The sequence below is a fragment of the Bactrocera dorsalis genome, chromosome 1 (assembly GCF_023373825.1).
Source record: "Bactrocera dorsalis isolate Fly_Bdor chromosome 1, ASM2337382v1, whole genome shotgun sequence".
In the NCBI taxonomy this organism is placed as follows: Eukaryota; Metazoa; Arthropoda; class Insecta; order Diptera; family Tephritidae; genus Bactrocera; species Bactrocera dorsalis.
This window is the reverse complement of record NC_064303.1, coordinates 70,900,569-70,920,626: the sequence shown is the minus strand read 5'-3', so window position 1 is coordinate 70,920,626 and position 20,058 is coordinate 70,900,569.

The window sequence follows — 20,058 nt, the reverse complement described above, 5'->3', positions numbered from 1 at the left end:
TATCAAATCTATTGAAATCGGCGGGGTAGCGAACCGCCTCGTCCAATCGATAAGAGACCAAATAAAGTATTCTTTAAGGGGGTATTCTATTCTAGAATTTTGAAAAATTTGATTTCATATATTTAAAGCTTAGACCCTTAAGAACATATCGTCCAAAGGATTTTTAAAAATTAAAATTATTTTAAGAGCTACAGTTACTTTAGTGACGCAGTACGTAGCCCGGTAGGTAGGTAGACTCACCTTTTTAAACGCGTTTTTCTCGAAACTACTTTTTTCCACACGGTACCGGCATTATCTCAAGTTTTATAATTTACTTGACATTTTGTGTGAACCTACTTTATATAATCCTTTATCTTTATAGAATCTTTAATCCTTTGTTTTTAATATTTACTGATTAAGAATTTCTTTTGATTTTTTTTTTCAGACCACCAGGAGAGTCAGGATCAATGTCACCAAGATGCGCCATTTTTGGCACCTGTTTTTTTTTCATTCGAATGACATTTCGAACGAACGGATACGTTTATATACTCGTTCACGTATGTCATCATGACAGATTACGATAGAAGCGCTACTCACGTATGTCAAAATACGAAAAACAGACTTTTACGTGACGAGTGGTACGTTCACGGATGTAACGATTTGACCCCAGATCCTTCTCCAGCTTGTCTTTCCAACAATGTGGCGGTCTTTCTCTGCTTCCTCCAACGAGTACTACGTCGACACTTTCAGAGCTGAAGCGGTCTTGAAACTTTCTATTAGTCGCCGCATCTTTTCATACATTTTCGAGCATTAACGCTGTGGGTATCTATCCCCTCACACGTGTTGTGGTCGATTATAACGTTGCGAGGGAGGCAGTCTGGCATTGAATCGTTACAACCGTGCACGAATCGGCAAATATACGACAGAAAATTCCGTGATTCATCAATCGTATTCGATGATTGGCATATAGGATACCATAGGAAACGGATCGTAATTTGTTTTTACATAATTCTCCATAGTTTTTAAAATAGTTTTGAAGGAGGCCGTCACCCCGGGCGCAACTTGGGGCGGCAAAACGATCTTCGCTGTTTTTTAATATTCAGAAAAATACTTCAACGATTTTTTTTGCAAAATTTATTATAAAAGATAAAGAGTTGTATACTTACAATGTAATAATCTGAATAACAATAAAAAATATTAATTTTTACTTGAATACTCTTCAGTCTTTGAACTTATCTTATATCTTTTGGCTTATATCTTTCTTAAAAATAGTGACAGAACTTAAGGATGCACTTTTCTAGCTTTGATGACAACAGTATCTTTATTTTTACTCTGTCGTCGCGACGTGTCACTCTCACAGTTAACCTATGCTTTGAATGTAACAAATACTTTTATTTCTCCAAATTTTAAAAAATGGTTTTTAAAACTCCAATTCGGGCAAAAATTCCTGCAAATTGTGTCAAACGTGTACAAGATATAGGGCGAAAATTGTTTTTTCTATGGCTTTTAATAATATGTCTTGTAAGTTTACTTCCAATTTCCTCAAAAAACGTGATGTGAGAATTTTGGAACTTCAGAATTTGCGTGGCTTCTAGTTCCTAAATTTTATATACTTAATATCGAAGATATTTTGTAAAAATTCACTTTTGTTCGAACCACCTCATGAAACTTGTAAACAGGTAGATAAAGGGGGCGGCAGAACATCCTTGGCCCCGGGTGCCCTAAGTTGTAGCTACGCCACTGAATTCTAATCACTCACAAGAAATAGACACCGGGGTAGCGAACCGCCTAATCGGAAAAAAGGAGACAGACAAAATAAAGTACTTTTCATTAAATTTGAAAATGTATATGACGTCAACCTTGTTTTTTTTATTAACGTTTCTATTATTTATTGAATCTACCCTACTTAAGAGCCTAACAATAAGTTTGCGAATCTTAAACTACTCACTTAATTTACACCCTACATGGGTGGTTATTTTTTTAAACTGGGCTGGTAAGTCGTTTCTACGTAATCTTAAGCTCTTGTTCACACGCAATAACGACCTTGCTAGTTGGTTTGGGTGAACCGATAGCTTCAATGCATATCTCGCGCTTCGTTGCTCTATTTCAGTTCGTACGTCTGGAATTCTTAAGTCGCGTTGGATGTTCTCATTTCGGATATACCACGGTGCTCCGGTGATTGTACGAAGAATTTTTGATTGCGCACGACGAAGAATTTCGATGTTGCTGCTACTCGTGTTGCCCCACAGCTCACACCCATAGGTTCAGATTGGTTTTAAAACTGTGTTGTATACTCGTACTATAATGACTTTATACTCCATACTCAGAGCTGATTGAGAGTTAATAAGCCAGTGCAAAGAACCTGCCTTTAACTTAAGGTAAGTCTTGTTAGCCTCTATGTGGTTTCGCCAAGTTAGTCGCCTATCCAGATGGACCCCTAGGTAAGTAACATGATTGCTTTGTGGTATTTGTACATTGTTCAGTGTCAAAGGCGAACAGCTGCTCTTGTTTAGGGTAAATGGAACGTGCTTACATTTTTGCTCGTTAACCTTTATCCTCCAGTTTGTGAGCCAGTTGGCCACAGCTTCAATATGATTTCCTAGGAGCGCATTTGCATGAATTGGGCGGGTGATTTGTACTAGACGGTGACAAATTTTGAATATACTGGTACTGCGCGCGCTGTTCCTCGCTTCTGAGGGCTCTCGTCAGTGCATGTGTGGCAGCTTTCAACAGTTGTTTTGAGGCTGGTGACCTATGAACCTGGCACTCCCTTAGTAGGCGTCGTTTTTGTAATACTAGTATTTCAATTTCCCTATGAGTTAAGCTGTGCTTTTTGTTTTCCATATAACTTTTTTGAGGAGTTGAAATTTTGGCGGCTGTTATAATGGTTGATTCGAATGCTGCGATCGTGTTTCCAATATCTGCCGGTGTATCTAAATTTGGTTCAAGTTCTATGTGTGTGATGATGTAATTTTTGTACTTTAACCAGTTTGTGGCTTTTGTCGTGAGCATATAGGGTAACTCTTTATAATGTGACAATTTACCGCAAAGTGAAGAGAACTGGTCAGTGGTCTGATGAGAGATCTACTCTTGTTTCTGCAGTAATAAGGCTGTGAGGAATTTTCCTAGTTACTGCGAAGTCAATTAAATCTGGCAGCTTTTTCGGGTCTGCCGGCCAATATGTAGGCTTTCCAGGAGACACGTAGTCCAGTTTAATCTTGTAAATAACTTTTTTTTTTAATGTAAACTAAAATACAAAAATTTGGTTCATATAAATATTTTTTTTTTTAATAAGGTATTCCATCTATTGGTTTCTAGTTTTCGTTCTTCATTACTATAAAATAAAACAAATATAAATTAAAAAAACTGCTCACATTTTCATAAATTTGTCTATTACGATTGACATTTTTCATCAGAAGTGCACTTCGGGTAGAAAACCGTTCGGCTGCCTGTTGTGATTGCAGCTTCTCGACGTCGTACTTTCCTGGCGTTTGTTGACGCGCGGTTTGAGCTGCACAGAAGCGGGATCTTAGCTGCAACATCTAAAACACTGGAGACATGTTTTCCGTCTATCACATGATTGCTCTGATTGGTGGCTTTTCAATCCGGAGACAGTCAAACAGCTTGGTGAATTTTCATATACTCATATACTGAATCTACTACTACAGATAACCATTATTCATTTTTCATCATGTTGGCTGAATTCACCGACCGTTGTGGCAAATATGAAGGCATCTTTGAGTCACCCTGGAGCGTGGCCGCAAATTAGCTATATATTGAAGAACTTCGTGGCTAAACGTTCATCCATCGGGGTGCATGCCAGGACTCCGAGGCAGAGTCTCTCTCTCACCACGAATCTCACACCGCACTGAATTTTCGCTCCTTTATATGGCCACTGTAGTAAATGCCACAAGGACCTACTCACCTCAGTCCTTGTCAATCGCCCTTCTGGGACGGTGGTGATGTCAGCCTTCACTCTAACGAGGACATCAACCAGCTGACCGGACATTCCAGGTGCATGACCTTAATTCGATTGCCAAGGTCAAAAAGGGAGTTCTCTTCCGAGGATATTGTTTCCATGTTTGGCGTTTGTTACACGTCAGGTCCCAAACCCAGCGCACAATTTTGGGGAGAACATGGTTCGCCTTTTTTACTTTAGGTCGCCTTTAAACGGAAAGTGGTAAGCTGCTTGACCCATATGTAAAAGGATCGTTTCTGACCACTCGCAAATGAAGGGCAATTAGAGAACTTTCCTCACTTGTGTGAACTTCTACACATGACTCCATCCTTGATAACTAATATAACTCAGTAACAAATGCATTTTTACATCTAACAGATTGTAAACAGATTCGATAACCAAGGCCGTGTTCGATATTGTCACCATGTTACTAAATTGATACTGTGTTACTGATGTTTAGCTGATAATCTGCTAATTATTTCAAACAGAACGTGTTGCTTAGAAATGTGCAAATTTTAACATTTAAAAACTGCTTACAATATGTTGGAAAATAAAATAAACGAATTTTTTGTTAAATTTATATTGATTTTCCAAAGTTACCAAAATTTCTATCAATAATTTTTCTTATTCATTTTTATTTCACTTTTTTTTAATAAATAAACAAATTTCACTATCAGCTGTCAAAATGCACAAGCCTGCCGTCTGTCACCATAAAATTTCAATGCACATTAGCGTTGCTTAAGGCGCATTAATTTTGCTTGTCTGTCAGGGCTATTATGCTGCGTTTGTGTGTGACTTTGGCACACTTGTAAGTCTCCGCCCTCCGATTTGATTGTGAGCGTATGTGAAACTTTAAACGTGTTTTTCTCACACTTTACTTTTTCGAAGTTGGTGAACTCTGTAGCTCAAAATCTACTGAACTGATCCTTTTGAAATTTGGCACAGTTTTTCTTTTTTCATAAATTGTGAGGTAACGCTATCGATTTTATTTTTAAACCACAAAATTTCTGATTATCTGCAATTCGTGCACCGTGCAAGGGTTTTGCAAGAGCAAGAGAATAGCCTTGTTGCGCCAAGCGACACCCTTTAAACATAAATACTATTTTTAAATATACTAATAAACTAATGTATATGAATTAATTTTATATTAAATATTTGAATTAAAATGTTAAAGTTTATTTTATATAAAGTACTCACCCTAATAATACTGTTACGGAGGATGGAGTCATGTGCAGAAGTTCACGCAAGTGAGGAAAGTTCTCTGATTGCCATTCACTTGGGAGTGGCCAGAAACGATTCTTTTACATGTGACTCAAGCAGCTCACGACTTCCGGTCTTTGACCAAGTATCCTCTGGGTAGCCTAAGAACATCCGTTTGAAGGCGAGCTAACGTGAGAAGGCGAAACATCCCCTGCATAGGGTTGTGCGCTGGGTTTGGGACCCGCCACGTAAAAAAACACCCCCAATGAAAATCAACTATAAGCCTCGGGTGAGAAACCCCCCTTTCGATGAAGACCATGGCAAACTGTTTTATATACTCACCATAATTTTCTACCATAATGTAACGAAATGAATTCTACTTACCCCTTTTTTGTGAATACATACTTACGCGTCCCGTTAGTTTAAGCCGTTAGGTTAAGGTTTAGGCTAAGTCATAAAACTCCTGGAATAAAGAATTCAATTTTGTAAGAAAAGCAATCGCGATCGGTAATATATATTTTTTTCGGCGCAGGCAATTTATTTAGTTCACGCATTCCCAAATAATTAACTCATCTCAAAAAAGCTTGAGATTTTTCATGGCGCCCGAGCAGGGACAATAGTGCGTGATAAAAGTTTAACAAAAAAGTTTAAAGTTTAATAAATAACAATTTAAAACAATTTTCGTAAATATACAAATATAATTTTCGGTTTTAATTGCTTGCGCCTGTGCGCGTTTCGTTTCGCGATTGTCGGTTGTAGTCGGCTAAGTAAAGTGAAAAACATTAAAAACAAAATATACAAACGTAACTTCCAAAAAAAAGTGTACAAAACGTGTTTAAGTTTAAATTTTTAAAATAATAAAAATAATTTATAAAATTTTTGTTACAAATTATTGCTGTGAAAGTGAAAAGATTCACAAAGTGTATAGAAGGCAACATAGGTGCATATATGAATGTGCATGTACAGTGATAGTGGGATAAAAAGAATATACAGCACATGAATGTTTAAAGTTTAAAAAATTGAAAATAAAGAAATAAGTGAAGTGGATTGCGGAAAATTCCATTCGGCAAATACACAGATTCGTACATACATACATATATCAATACTTACCGGGACATAAAAACAAATATATGCACATAGTATAAGTATGTATAACTAAATGCGAAAAAATTTTCGAAATAAGTGCGGTAAAGAAACCCCGTATGTACAAATCAGAGAACGTCTATCATAGAGAAGGTTCACGTCGCGGAGATCGTAAAAATATTTTTGGCTAACTCCGTCGAGATGGTCCAGTTTCACCACTGCTAGCTCGGCAGGAGAAATTTTAACAATTTCGCTTGAACAGAGCTGAGCGTGAAATAAAAATTATGCTCAAAACTATATGTATATTGCTCTAACAGACGTATGTTCGCTCTTTTACTTATATTTTTATACGTTTATATGCAAACATGTGTATTCGTATGAATTCTTTTTGTGCTTATTAATAAATACATGTACAATTGAATACATTTGTTAATGTGAAAATAAAGCCTTTTTTATAATTATTTTTTGAATATATCAAATCATACATATATGTATACTTCATAACATACATACATATGTATGTATAAAACAAACTGTCATAATATTATTAAAAAAATGAAATATATTACAATAGTGATAAATGTACATTAATCGGACATTTTATCATTCAAAACTTATACATATGCACATGTATCATGACCATACATACATATGTATTTATGTTCGCTTTCACGAATTCAAATCATATTATCACTTATCAATAATATAACATGTGCGCGCTGCTTTTATGTACATACATAAATATGTGCGTATGACATTCCCACACAAATAGTCTATACACAACATGTAGAAATGTCACCCGCAAAAATTACAAATATTGCTTTACAAAAACAACGGGATTGACTGTATTTGTCAAGGAATGTAAAAAATATTTGTAAGCGGCTTGCAAAAGTCTGCGCCGATATGTATGCATGCTCATACAAATACATACATATCTACGCTGGTTTGTATGCGCAGCTGTTTCAACGGCAAGGAAAGCAGTGCCAATTGGCGATCGTTCGTTTGTGTTTTCGGCACAGCTCGAATTTTCTACCAACAACACAATGTTGTGATGCTTTGTCGCCGCGTCGGTCCGTCGACATATTGACTCTTTGACATGAAAGCAAAAAATGTGAGCTTCGCCATTGGTTGTCCGTGTCAACGGAAATTTCGCATGAAGCATTGAGTGTACATAATTACATACATATGTTGCATGTAGACAAATTTACAAACATTATGCATATGGTTCTTTTATATTTGTTTACATGCACACATAATTACATAAATATATGTATATATATGGGTAAATGTGCGGCCGCTTGGTCTTTTAACATGATACCGAAACGATTAATAACCAAAGCAAATATATACATATTTATGTTCTTCTTCTTCTTCTTAATTGGCGTAGACACCGCTTATGCGATTATAGCCGAGTCAACAACAGCGCGCCAGTCATTTCTTCTCTTCGCTACGTGGCGCCAGTTGGATATTCCATATTTATGTATGTATATAAATATATGTCGTATTAAACCTAAGTATATAAAATCCATATTCAGGGAGTAATACAAATCTTATTGAGTTATATAAATACATATTTGCAAAGTTTTTGTGGAATTCATCATAAAATAGGTAAATTTTAACATAACTATGTACATACCTACTTATGTACTTAGTATATGCTTTGATTCCAAATATATACGGATCATATACATATGTATAAATTATATGCCGAGTCGGTTGCGCATAGGAAATAAACGAATCTGTAGGCATAAATTTGTTTGCATTGGAATTAGCAATATTTTTCTCATTTAACACTGAAAATGCTCAATTCTGCTAATTTCGTGGTGAAACACGCTCATAATTTGTATGTGGTGAAACTGGACCATCTCGACCGAGTTATTTTTACGTTCTTCGCGCCGTGAACCTTCTCTATGGTAGACGTTCTCTGTACAAATATACATATGTACATACATATACGTACGTCAAGTTCAAAAACGGGTGGTGAGCACAGTGGAGTACAAAAATAAAGGCACATAAGTTTTCCAATTTGGCAAAAGTTGTGAAATTTATATTCACATAAAAGTTCTGTAAAAAGTTAAAATTAAAAAATTTTATTGGATATTCCAAGCGAAGTCAGGTCCTTCTCCACTTGGTCCTTCCAACGGAGTGGAGGTCTTCCTCTTCCTCTGCTTCCCCCGGCGGGTACTGCGTCGAATACTTTCAGAGTTGGAGTGTTTTCGTCCATCCGGACAACATGACCTAGCCAGCGTAGCCGCTGTCTTTTAATTCGCTGAACTATGTCAATGTCGTCGTATATCTCGTACAGCTCATCGTTCCATCGAATGCGATATTCGCCGTGGCCAACGCGCAAAGGACCATAAATCTTTCGCAGTACTTTTCTCTCGAAAACTCGCAACGTCGACTCATCCGTTGTTGACATCGTCCAACCCTCTGCACCATATAGCAGGACGGGAATTATGAGTGACTTATAGAGTTTGGTTTTTGTTTGTCGAGGGAGGACTTTGCTTCTCAATTGCCTACTTAGTCCGAAGTAGCACCTGTTTGCAAGAGTTATCCTGGGTTGTATTTCTAGGCTAACACTGTTGGTGGTGTTTACGCTGGTTCAAAGATAGACGAAATTGTCTACAACTTTAAAGTTATGACTGTCATGATATCAATGTCATCGGCATTCGCCAGCAGTTATACACTCTTATAGAAGATGGTACATTCTCTGTTTAGTTCTGCAGCTCGGCCAGAAACGATTCTTTTACATGTGACTCAAACAGCTCACTACTTCCGGTCTTTGACCAAGTATCCTCTGTGTAGCCTAAGAACATCCGTTTGAAGGCGAGCTAAAGTGAGAAGGCGAAACATCCCCTGCATAGGGTTGTGCGCTGGGTTTGGGACCCGCCACGTAAAAAAACATACCAATGAAAAAAAAATTATTACGAGGGCTGTCCGATAAATAACCGATCTCAACGTGAAGCTAGCGGCACATCTGAAAAAAAAGTTTCTACTTCAAATTGTGCATATTATAATAGCTACTCGCCAAAATTTCATAAATTTATCTTGCGCAATTATCCGTTGACAGTCGTTTTTGTGAGTCTATTTCGGTGATTTCCTCAAAATGGAAAAAAATGAATATCGAGCTGAAATTAAATTTTTATTTTTGAAAGGCAATACGCCTTCACAAATCAAAGATGAGTTGGACTCTGTGTATGGTGACTCTGCACCATCGTTTACCACCGTAAAATTTTGGGCAGCTGAATTTAAACGTGGTCGCAGGAGCTTGGAAGATGATGAACGTCCTGGGCGTCTAAAAATTGTAACCACTAACGATAACATCGCTAAAGTTCATCAATTGGTACTAGACCACCGCCGGATTAAAGTTAGGGAAATAGCTGAGATTATGAAGATGTCAAAAGAAACTGTTTGTCACATATTAAACCAAGATTTGGGCATGAGAAAGCTGTCCGCGCGTTGGGTGCCGCGTTTGCTTACGCTAGACCACAAACATGCGCGCATGAACATTTCCAGCGCTCTGTTGGCTCAGTTTAGAAGCAATAAGACCGAGTTTTGGCGCCGATTGATAACTGTAGACGAAACTTGGATTCATCATTATACGCCCGAAACAAAAATCCAATTTAAACAATGGATTGAAAAGGGGGAACCAGCCCCAAAAAAACCTACAGCTGTGTATTCGGCTGGGAAAGTGATGGCGAGTGTTTTTTGGGACAGCCATGGAATTATTTTTATCGACTATCTTGAAAAAGGAAAAACTATAACAGGAGCATACTACGCATCATTATTGGACAAGCTAAAGGAAGAAATTTCGAAAAATCGGCCACATTTGCAAAAAAAGAAAGTCTTGTTCCACCTAGACAACGCACCATCTCACACCTCAACAGTCGCCATGGCGAAAATCTACGAATTGCGGTTCCAACTGCTTGACCATCCACCTTATTCACCGGATCTAGCACCAAGCGACTTTTTTTTGTTTCCTCAACTTAAAACTGCGCTCGGCGGCCAGAGATTTTCGTCAAATGAGGAGGCAATCTCTTTCGTGAACTCGTATTTTGCAGACAAAGACGCCAAGTACTATTTGGAAGTGTTGCAGAAATGGGAGCATCGCTGGGAGAAGTGTGTGGAGTTACAAGGAGACTATGTAGAAAAATATAAAAAAAAAGTTTGAAAAAGTCGCGTGCATCATGGTTAGGTCGGTTATTTATCGGACAGCCCTCGTACTGTTATTAGTGCCGTTAACTTAAGGTACCGATGGAAAGTGAAGTGCCGGTATAGAAGTATTTATTAAACACCCGTTACAAAATTCGGTAAAATCTGCCGTAGTGTACAAACCAAAATCACCGCCCTATTTCAATACAAGGTGAAGTGCCGGTTAAAAAAAGGGCTTTTTTCGTTGGTATTTTTTGTACACAAGTTTGCCGTTTTTATACACAGGTTTGCCCCTGCTACTAAAAGCAGTGCTGTCGCTAACAACATCGTTTGCCGCTGACAACATCGCTGTCACTAACAACATCGCTGCCGCTTACAACAATGCTTTCGCTAATAACATCGCTGCCGCTAGCAACATTGCTGATGCTGACACCATCGCTGCTGCTAACGACATCTCTGCTGCGTCAACACCTACTTCCTTCGCGGGAATGAGCTGCCGTTACCTCCTCTGCACCAGGGAAGTGAACGCAGGCAAAACGCCTACGCATTCACAACAGGTAACGAGTGCGAATCATTGAAATTGGTGCAAACACAGAAAATAAATAACAATAATTAACATTTGCACCCTTTCAGTGTTTGACTCTCCCTTTTTTACACTTTTATATGCTTATATACAATATACATATGGACACGTATATATACACATACGTACACACTTATATTGACGTGAAAGAAAAAGGAATAGAGGGATTCGTGATAGCGTTTATGATCGCATCACTTGAGAATTAAGGTGCGACTCTTCTACTAATTGGCGAAAGCAAACGTGTATATACATACATACGTTATACTTATATATATCGTTATGTATATCTTATATACTAAACATTAAGGTGCGATTTTTTTAATAATTTGCAAAAGCAAAAAAAAACTTTACAATTCGGTCAGTGTGTTTTCACACAGTTTTCACCTTCTCGTTTGCAAAACACATTGTGCTCATTACGAATATTATCGGTTAGGCTTTCGTATAATTGGAAATCGATATTTTTACTCCGTTTTCGTAATCCATTTCTATTATATCTGTTGCCAACATTCATCGTTCTTTTTTAATATTAACAAACAAAAATGAGCAAGCTAACGCCAACTATCGCCAACCTCTCTCCAAGTAAGGAGTTGATTGACTTAAAATCATTTAAGCGTCAAAGGACAGTGGCGAAAAGTAGCATTTTCCGTATAAAGACGGGCCATCTGGAAAAAACCATGTCGTTAGATCCAATTGAGTTGGAATGCCGTCACGACATATTAAACTCACACAGTGAAAAGTTGATGAAGTGTCAATCTAAAATTGAAGAGATTGATGAAGACGACATGGCCCGAGGGGAATCAGAGGACATATGTAATTGTAGAAACAAAATCTATAATTAAAACAATTTTAGCAAAAAGTAGAACGTCTATTGCGGACACATCTTTCGTAACATCTCACAGCTCAAGGCTTCCAAAAATGAATTTGCCGAAATTCAAGGGAGAATATTCCGAATTTAAAAATTTTATGAGATTGTTTGAAAGTCTGGTTCACAATGATCCAAATATCCCAGATATTGAAAAATTTAACCATCTGGTTAATTGTCGTATCTGGAGAGGCTCTGGGTACGGTAAAAGTGTTTCAAATGCCGGATGAAAATTATCCGATGGCGAAGATTTCAGCAAATATCAGCAGAAGGAGCGTCAACAGAGATTTGCGTAAGGGACATACGGTCTCCAAGTGCAGAGCGGATCGATGTCGTGTGTGCAATCGATCCCATCATACGTTACTTCACCAGTATCCCGTTTCCTTTGCTGCTGAATCTCATCCGCAACCAACAACAACTAGACATGCAATGCATACATCGAGTATGCCGGATCGGGTAATGCAAGAGCCTGACTGGACTCCGGATCACAAGTCAATTTTATGACAGAGGATTTGCTCAAAAACTGCGGATTCGTCGACAAAACAGAACCTTAAATATTATAGGAGTTGGAAATTCCAGTACGAAAGTCGGGGCCAAATTAAGCGCGTTTATTAAGTCGCGGGTTAATAACTATGAATATTCGGCGGAATTCTGGATTATGCGATGCATTTCGGCTAATCATCTAGATCATACCATTAATGTTAATGGTTGGAAAATTCCGCACATTATTGAATTTGGCGGATCCAGAATTCCACACATCCCAAAAGATTGACATATTATTGGGTGCAGAAAACTTTTTCGATCTGTTAGCGGTAGGCCAAATTAAAATTGGCCCTAATCAACCAACGCTACAGAAAACTCTTTTGGGATGGATTGTGTCTGGCAAATATGTCAGCAATCTTAGTCCTCCTCCCGAAGCAACTAGCACATTATGCCAAACTGAAGACGACTTAACGTCCATAGATTCAGTAGTCCAAAAATTCTGGGCTCTGGAGGAACTTCCTTCAGAAACAAATGGCAACAAGTTCACACCAGAACAAAAGGAGTGTGAACAATGTTTCGTTAACACAACTGAAGTGTTGCCTTCAGGACGGCTTCAAGTCAGAATGCCCTTTAAATCTGACCGTAAGTTACTCGGTCATTCCTATGAAACCGCAGTTCGGCGGTTTCAGGCCCTGGGGAGGAAAACATTGAAAAATCCAGAACTTCGTAGAATGTATCTGGACTTCATGAATGAATATAAAGCACTGGGTCATATGAGCCCAACAAACAATAAGATCCCGAGTGAGCCACACTACTTCATTCTGCATCAATGCGTGTTAAGGCCCGAGAGCACAACAACCAAATTAGGTGCTTCGAGTCGATTTTGAGCTCAAATAGCATTGAATGAACTTTTGATGGCAAGTCCAACCATCCAAGAAGAGTTATACTCAACGCCCCTTCGTTTTCGCTTACATAAGTATGCACTAACAGCGGACATTACTTAAATATATCGCCAAATAATTATGCATGAAGAAGACAGAAATTGTCAACTTATTGCGTGGAGAGAGCATCCTTCAGAGCAAATACAAATTTTTCGACTTAACATCGTAACTTACGGCAGTGCGCCTGCTCCATTTCTCGCAACACGGTGTTTGCAAATGCTCAGCGATGCCAATACAATCAAATATCCATTCGGTTCAGTGGCCATTAAGAGAGACTTTTATGTTGCTGATTTATTAACAGGATCTGAAAATTTCGAGTCTCTAGATCTTTTGAGAAGTGAGGTAATTAAAATATTAAACTCGGCCGGATTCACCTTAACGAAATGGTTTTCAAACCACCCTCAATTTTTCGACAGTAATTGCACTGAAAAGTCATTTAGCTTCAATGACAAAAATTCTACTAAAACGTTGGGAATCCATTGGTTACCGAAAGAGGGTTTGTTTTGATTTGTTTCTGCTCGCCTTTTCGATCCTCTTGTATTATTAGCCCCACTAGTTACCAAAGCAGAAATCTTATTACAAAAGCTTTGGATTCAAAAACTAGATTGGGATGAGTCGATTCCATTGTGCCTCGACACTAGTTGGCAAAAATTCAAAGCCAACCTAATGCAGCTTTCAACAATTAGCATTCCTCGTTACGTGAACGTAGAGTCGACTGCCATCTGCCAAATACATGGCTTCTCCGATGCTTCAATAAGAGCGTACGGATGCTGCATATATATACGAGTACGAGGCCAAACTGCTAGTGATATTAAATGTATGCTGCTTACTGCAAAGTCTAGAGTGGCTTTTTTCGTTGGTATTTTTTGTACACAAGTTTGCCGTTTTTATACACAGGTTTGCCCCTGCTACTAAAAGCAGTGCTGTCGCTAACAACATCGTTTGCCGCTGACAACATCGCTGTCACTAACAACATCGCTGCCGCTTACAACAATGCTTTCGCTAATAACATCGCTGCCGCTAGCAACATTGCTGATGCTGACACCATCGCTGCTGCTAACGACATCTCTGCTGCGTCAACACCTACTTCCTTCGCGGGAATGAGCTGCCGTTACCTCCTCTGCACCAGGGAAGTGAACGCAGGCAAAACGCCTACGCATTCACAACAGGTAACGAGTGCGAATCATTGAAAGTGGTGCAAACACAGAAAATAAATAACAATAATTAACATTTGCACCCTTTCAGTGTTTGACTCTCCCTTTTTTACACTTTTATATGCTTATATACAATATACATATGGACACGTACATATACACATACGTACACACTTATATTGACGTGAAAGAAAAAGGAATAGAGGGATTCGTGATAGCGTTTATGATCGCATCACTTGAGAATTAAGGTGCGACTCTTCTACTAATTGGCGAAAGCAAACGTGTATATACATACATACGTTATACTTATATATATCGTTATGTATATCTTATATACTAAACATTAAGGTGCGATTTTTTTAATAATTTGCAAAAGCAAAAAAAAACTTTACAATTCGGTCAGTGTGTTTTCACACAGTTTTCACCTTCTCGTTTGCAAAACACATTGTGCTCATTACGAATATTATCGGTTAGGCTTTCGTATAATTGGAAATCGATATTTTTACTCCGTTTTCGTAATCCATTTCTATTATATCTGTTGCCAACATTCATCGTTCTTTATTATTTTAATATTAACAAACAAAAATGAGCAAGCTAACGCCAACTATCGCCAACCTCTCTCCAAGTAAGGAGTTGATTGACTTAAAATCATTTAAGCGTCAAAGGACAGTGGCGAAAAGTAGCATTTTCCGTATAAAGACGGGCCATCTGGAAAAAACCATGTCGTTAGATCCAATTGAGTTGGAATGCCGTCACGACATATTAAACTCACACAGTGAAAAGTTGATGAAGAGATTGATGAAGACGACATGGCCCGAGGGGAATCAGAGGACATATGTAATTGTAGAAACAAAATCTATAATTAAAACAATTTTAGCAAAAAGTAGAACGTCTATTGCGGACACATCTTTCGTAACATCTCACAGCTCAAGGCTTCCAAAAATGAATTTGCCGAAATTCAAGGGAGAATATTCCGAATTTAAAAATTTTATGAGATTGTTTGAAAGTCTGGTTCACAATGATCCAAATATCCCAGATATTGAAAAATTTAACCATCTGGTTATTTGTCGTATCTGGAGAGGCTCTGGGTACGGTAAAAGTGTTTCAAATGTCGGATGAAAATTATCCGATGGCGAAGATTTCAGCAAATATCAGCAGAAGGAGCGTCAACAGAGATTTGCGTAAGGGACATACGGTCTCCAAGTGCAGAGCGGATCGATGTCGTGTGTGCAATCGATCCCATCATACGTTACTTCACCAGTATCCCGTTTCCTTTGCTGCTGAATCTCATCCGCAACCAACAACAACTAGACATGCAATGCATACATCGAGTATGCCGGATCGGGTAATGCAAGAGCCTGACTGGACTCCGGATCACAAGTCAATTTTATGACAGAGGATTTGCTCAAAAACTGCGTATTCGTCGACAAAACAGAACCTTAAATATTATAGGAGTTGGAAATTCCAGTACGAAAGTCGGGGCCAAATTAAGCGCGTTTATTAAGTCGCGGGTTAATAACTATGAATATTCGGCGGAATTCTGGATTATGCGATGCATTTCGGCTAATCATCTAGATCATACCATTAATGTTAATGGTTGGAAAATTCCGCACATTATTGAATTTGGCGGATCCAGAATTCCACACATCCCAAAAGATTGACATATTATTGGGTGCAGAAAACTTTTTCGATCTGTTAGCGGTAGGCCAAATTAAAATTGGCCCTAATCAACCAACGCTACAGAAAACTCTTTTGGGATGGATTGTGTCTGGCAAATATGTCAGCAATCTTAGTCCTCCTCCCGAAGCAACTAGCACATTATGCCAAACTGAAGACGACTTAACGTCCATAGATTCAGTAGTCCAAAAATTCTGGGCTCTGGAGGAACTTCCTTCAGAAACAAATGGCAACAAGTTCACACCAGAACAAAAGGAGTGTGAACAATGTTTCGTTAACACAACTGAAGTGTTGCCTTCAGGACGGCTTCAAGTCAGAATGCCCTTTAAATCTGACCGTAAGTTACTCGGTCATTCCCATGAAACCGCAGTTCGGCGGTTTCAGGCCCTGGGGAGGAAAACATTGAAAAATCCAGAACTTCGTAGAATGTATCTGGACTTCATGAATGAATATAAAGCACTGGGTCATATGAGCCCAACAAACAATAAGATCCCGAGTGAGCCACACTACTTCATTCTGCATCAATGCGTGTTAAGGCCCGAGAGCACAACAACCAAATTAGGTGCTTCGAGTCGATTTTGAGCTCAAATAGCATTGAATGAACTTTTGATGGCAAGTCCAACCATCCAAGAAGAGTTATACTCAACGCCCCTTCGTTTTCGCTTACATAAGTATGCACTAACAGCGGACATTACTTAAATATATCGCCAAATAATTATGCATGAAGAAGACAGAAATTGTCAACTTATTGCGTGGAGAGAGCATCCTTCAGAGCAAATACAAATTTTTCGACTTAACATCGTAACTTACGGCAGTGCGCCTGCTCCATTTCTCGCAACACGGTGTTTGCAAATGCTCAGCGATGCCAATACAATCAAATATCCATTCGGTTCAGTGGCCATTAAGAGAGACTTTTATGTTGCTGATTTATTAACAGGATCTGAAAATTTCGAGTCTCTAGATCTTTTGAGAAGTGAGGTAATTAAAATATTAAACTCGGCCGGATTCACCTTAACGAAATGGTTTTCAAACCACCCTCAATTTTTCGACAGTAATTGCACTGAAAAGTCATTTAGCTTCAATGACAAAAATTCTACTAAAACGTTGGGAATCCATTGGTTACCGAAAGAGGGTTTGTTTTGATTTGTTTCTGCTCACCTTTTTGATCCTCTTGTATTATTAGCCCCACTAGTTACCAAAGCAGAAATCTTATTACAAAAGCTTTGGATTCAAAAACTAGATTGGGATGAGTCGATTCCATTGTGCCTCGACACTAGTTGGCAAAAATTCAAAGCCAACCTAATGCAGCTTTCAACAATTAGCATTCCTCGTTACGTGAACGTAGAGTCGACTGCCATCTGCCAAATACATGGCTTCTCCGATGCTTCAATAAGAGCGTACGGATGCTGCATATATATACGAGTACGAGGCCAAACTGCTAGTGATATTAAATGTATGCTGCTTACTGCAAAGTCTAGAGTGGCTTTTTTCGTTGGTATTTTTTGTACACAAGTTTGCCGTTTTTATACACAGGTTTGCCCCTGCTACTAAAAGCAGTGCTGTCGCTAACAACATCGTTTGCCGCTGACAACATCGCTGTCACTAACAACATCGCTGCCGCTTACAACAATGCTTTCGCTAATAACATCGCTGCCGCTAGCAACATTGCTGATGCTGACACCATCGCTGCTGCTAACGACATCTCTGCTGCGTCAACACCTACTTCCTTCGCGGGAATGAGCTGCCGTTACCTCCTCTGCACCAGGGAAGTGAACGCAGGCAAAACGCCTACGCATTCACAACAGGTAACGAGTGCGAATCATTGAAAGTGGTGCAAACACAGAAAATAAATAACAATAATTAACATTTGCACCCTTTCAGTGTTTGACTCTCCCTTTTTTACACTTTTATATGCTTATATACAATATACATATGGACACGTACATATACACATACGTACACACTTATATTGACGTGAAAGAAAAAGGAATAGAGGGATTCGTGATAGCGTTTATGATCGCATCACTTGAGAATTAAGGTGCGACTCTTCTACTAATTGGCGAAAGCAAACGTGTATATACATACATACGTTATACTTATATATATCGTTATGTATATCTTATATACTAAACATTAAGGTGCGATTTTTTTAATAATTTGCAAAAGCAAAAAAAAACTTTACAATTCGGTCAGTGTGTTTTCACACAGTTTTCACCTTCTCGTTTGCAAAACACATTGTGCTCATTACGAATATTATCGGTTAGGCTTTCGTATAATTGGAAATCGATATTTTTACTCCGTTTTCGTAATCCATTTCTATTATATCTGTTGCCAACATTCATCGTTCTTTATTATTTTAATATTAACAAACAAAAATGAGCAAGCTAACGCCAACTATCGCCAACCTCTCTCCAAGTAAGGAGTTGATTGACTTAAAATCATTTAAGCGTCAAAGGACAGTGGCGAAAAGTAGCATTTTCCGTATAAAGACGGGCCATCTGGAAAAAACCATGTCGTTAGATCCAATTGAGTTGGAATGCCGTCACGACATATTAAACTCACACAGTGAAAAGTTGATGAAGAGATTGATGAAGACGACATGGCCCGAGGGGAATCAGAGGACATATGTAATTGTAGAAACAAAATCTATAATTAAAACAATTTTAGCAAAAAGTAGAACGTCTATTGCGGACACATCTTTCGTAACATCTCACAGCTCAAGGCTTCCAAAAATGAATTTGCCGAAATTCAAGGGAGAATATTCCGAATTTAAAAATTTTATGAGATTGTTTGAAAGTCTGGTTCACAATGATCCAAATATCCCAGATATTGAAAAATTTAACCATCTGGTTATTTGTCGTATCTGGAGAGGCTCTGGGTACGGTAAAAGTGTTTCAAATGTCGGATGAAAATTATCCGATGGCGAAGATTTCAGCAAATATCAGCAGAAGGAGCGTCAACAGAGATTTGCGTAAGGGACATACGGTCTCCAAGTGCAGAGCGGATCGATGTCGTGTGTGCAATCGATCCCATCATACGTTACTTCACCAGTATCCCGTTTCCTTTGCTGCTGAATCTCATCCGCAACCAACAACAACTAGACATGCAATGCATACATCGAGTATGCCGGATCGGGTAATGCAAGAGCCTGACTGGACTCCGGATCACAAGTCAATTTTATGACAGAGGATTTGCTCAAAAACTGCGTATTCGTCGACAAAACAGAACCTTAAATATTATAGGAGTTGGAAATTCCAGTACGAAAGTCGGGGCCAAATTAAGCGCGTTTATTAAGTCGCGGGTTAATAACTATGAATATTCGGCGGAATTCTGGATTATGCGATGCATTTCGGCTAATCATCTAGATCATACCATTAATGTTAATGGTTGGAAAATTCCGCACATTATTGAATTTGGCGGATCCAGAATTCCACACATCCCAAAAGATTGACATATTATTGGGTGCAGAAAACTTTTTCGATCTGTTAGCGGTAGGCCAAATTAAAATTGGCCCTAATCAACCAACGCTACAGAAAACTCTTTTGGGATGGATTGTGTCTGGCAAATATGTCAGCAATCTTAGTCCTCCTCCCGAAGCAACTAGCACATTATGCCAAACTGAAGACGACTTAACGTCCATAGATTCAGTAGTCCAAAAATTCTGGGCTCTGGAGGAACTTCCTTCAGAAACAAATGGCAACAAGTTCACACCAGAACAAAAGGAGTGTGAACAATGTTTCGTTAACACAACTGAAGTGTTGCCTTCAGGACGGCTTCAAGTCAGAATGCCCTTTAAATCTGACCGTAAGTTACTCGGTCATTCCCATGAAACCGCAGTTCGGCGGTTTCAGGCCCTGGGGAGGAAAACATTGAAAAATCCAGAACTTCGTAGAATGTATCTGGACTTCATGAATGAATATAAAGCACTGGGTCATATGAGCCCAACAAACAATAAGATCCCGAGTGAGCCACACTACTTCATTCTG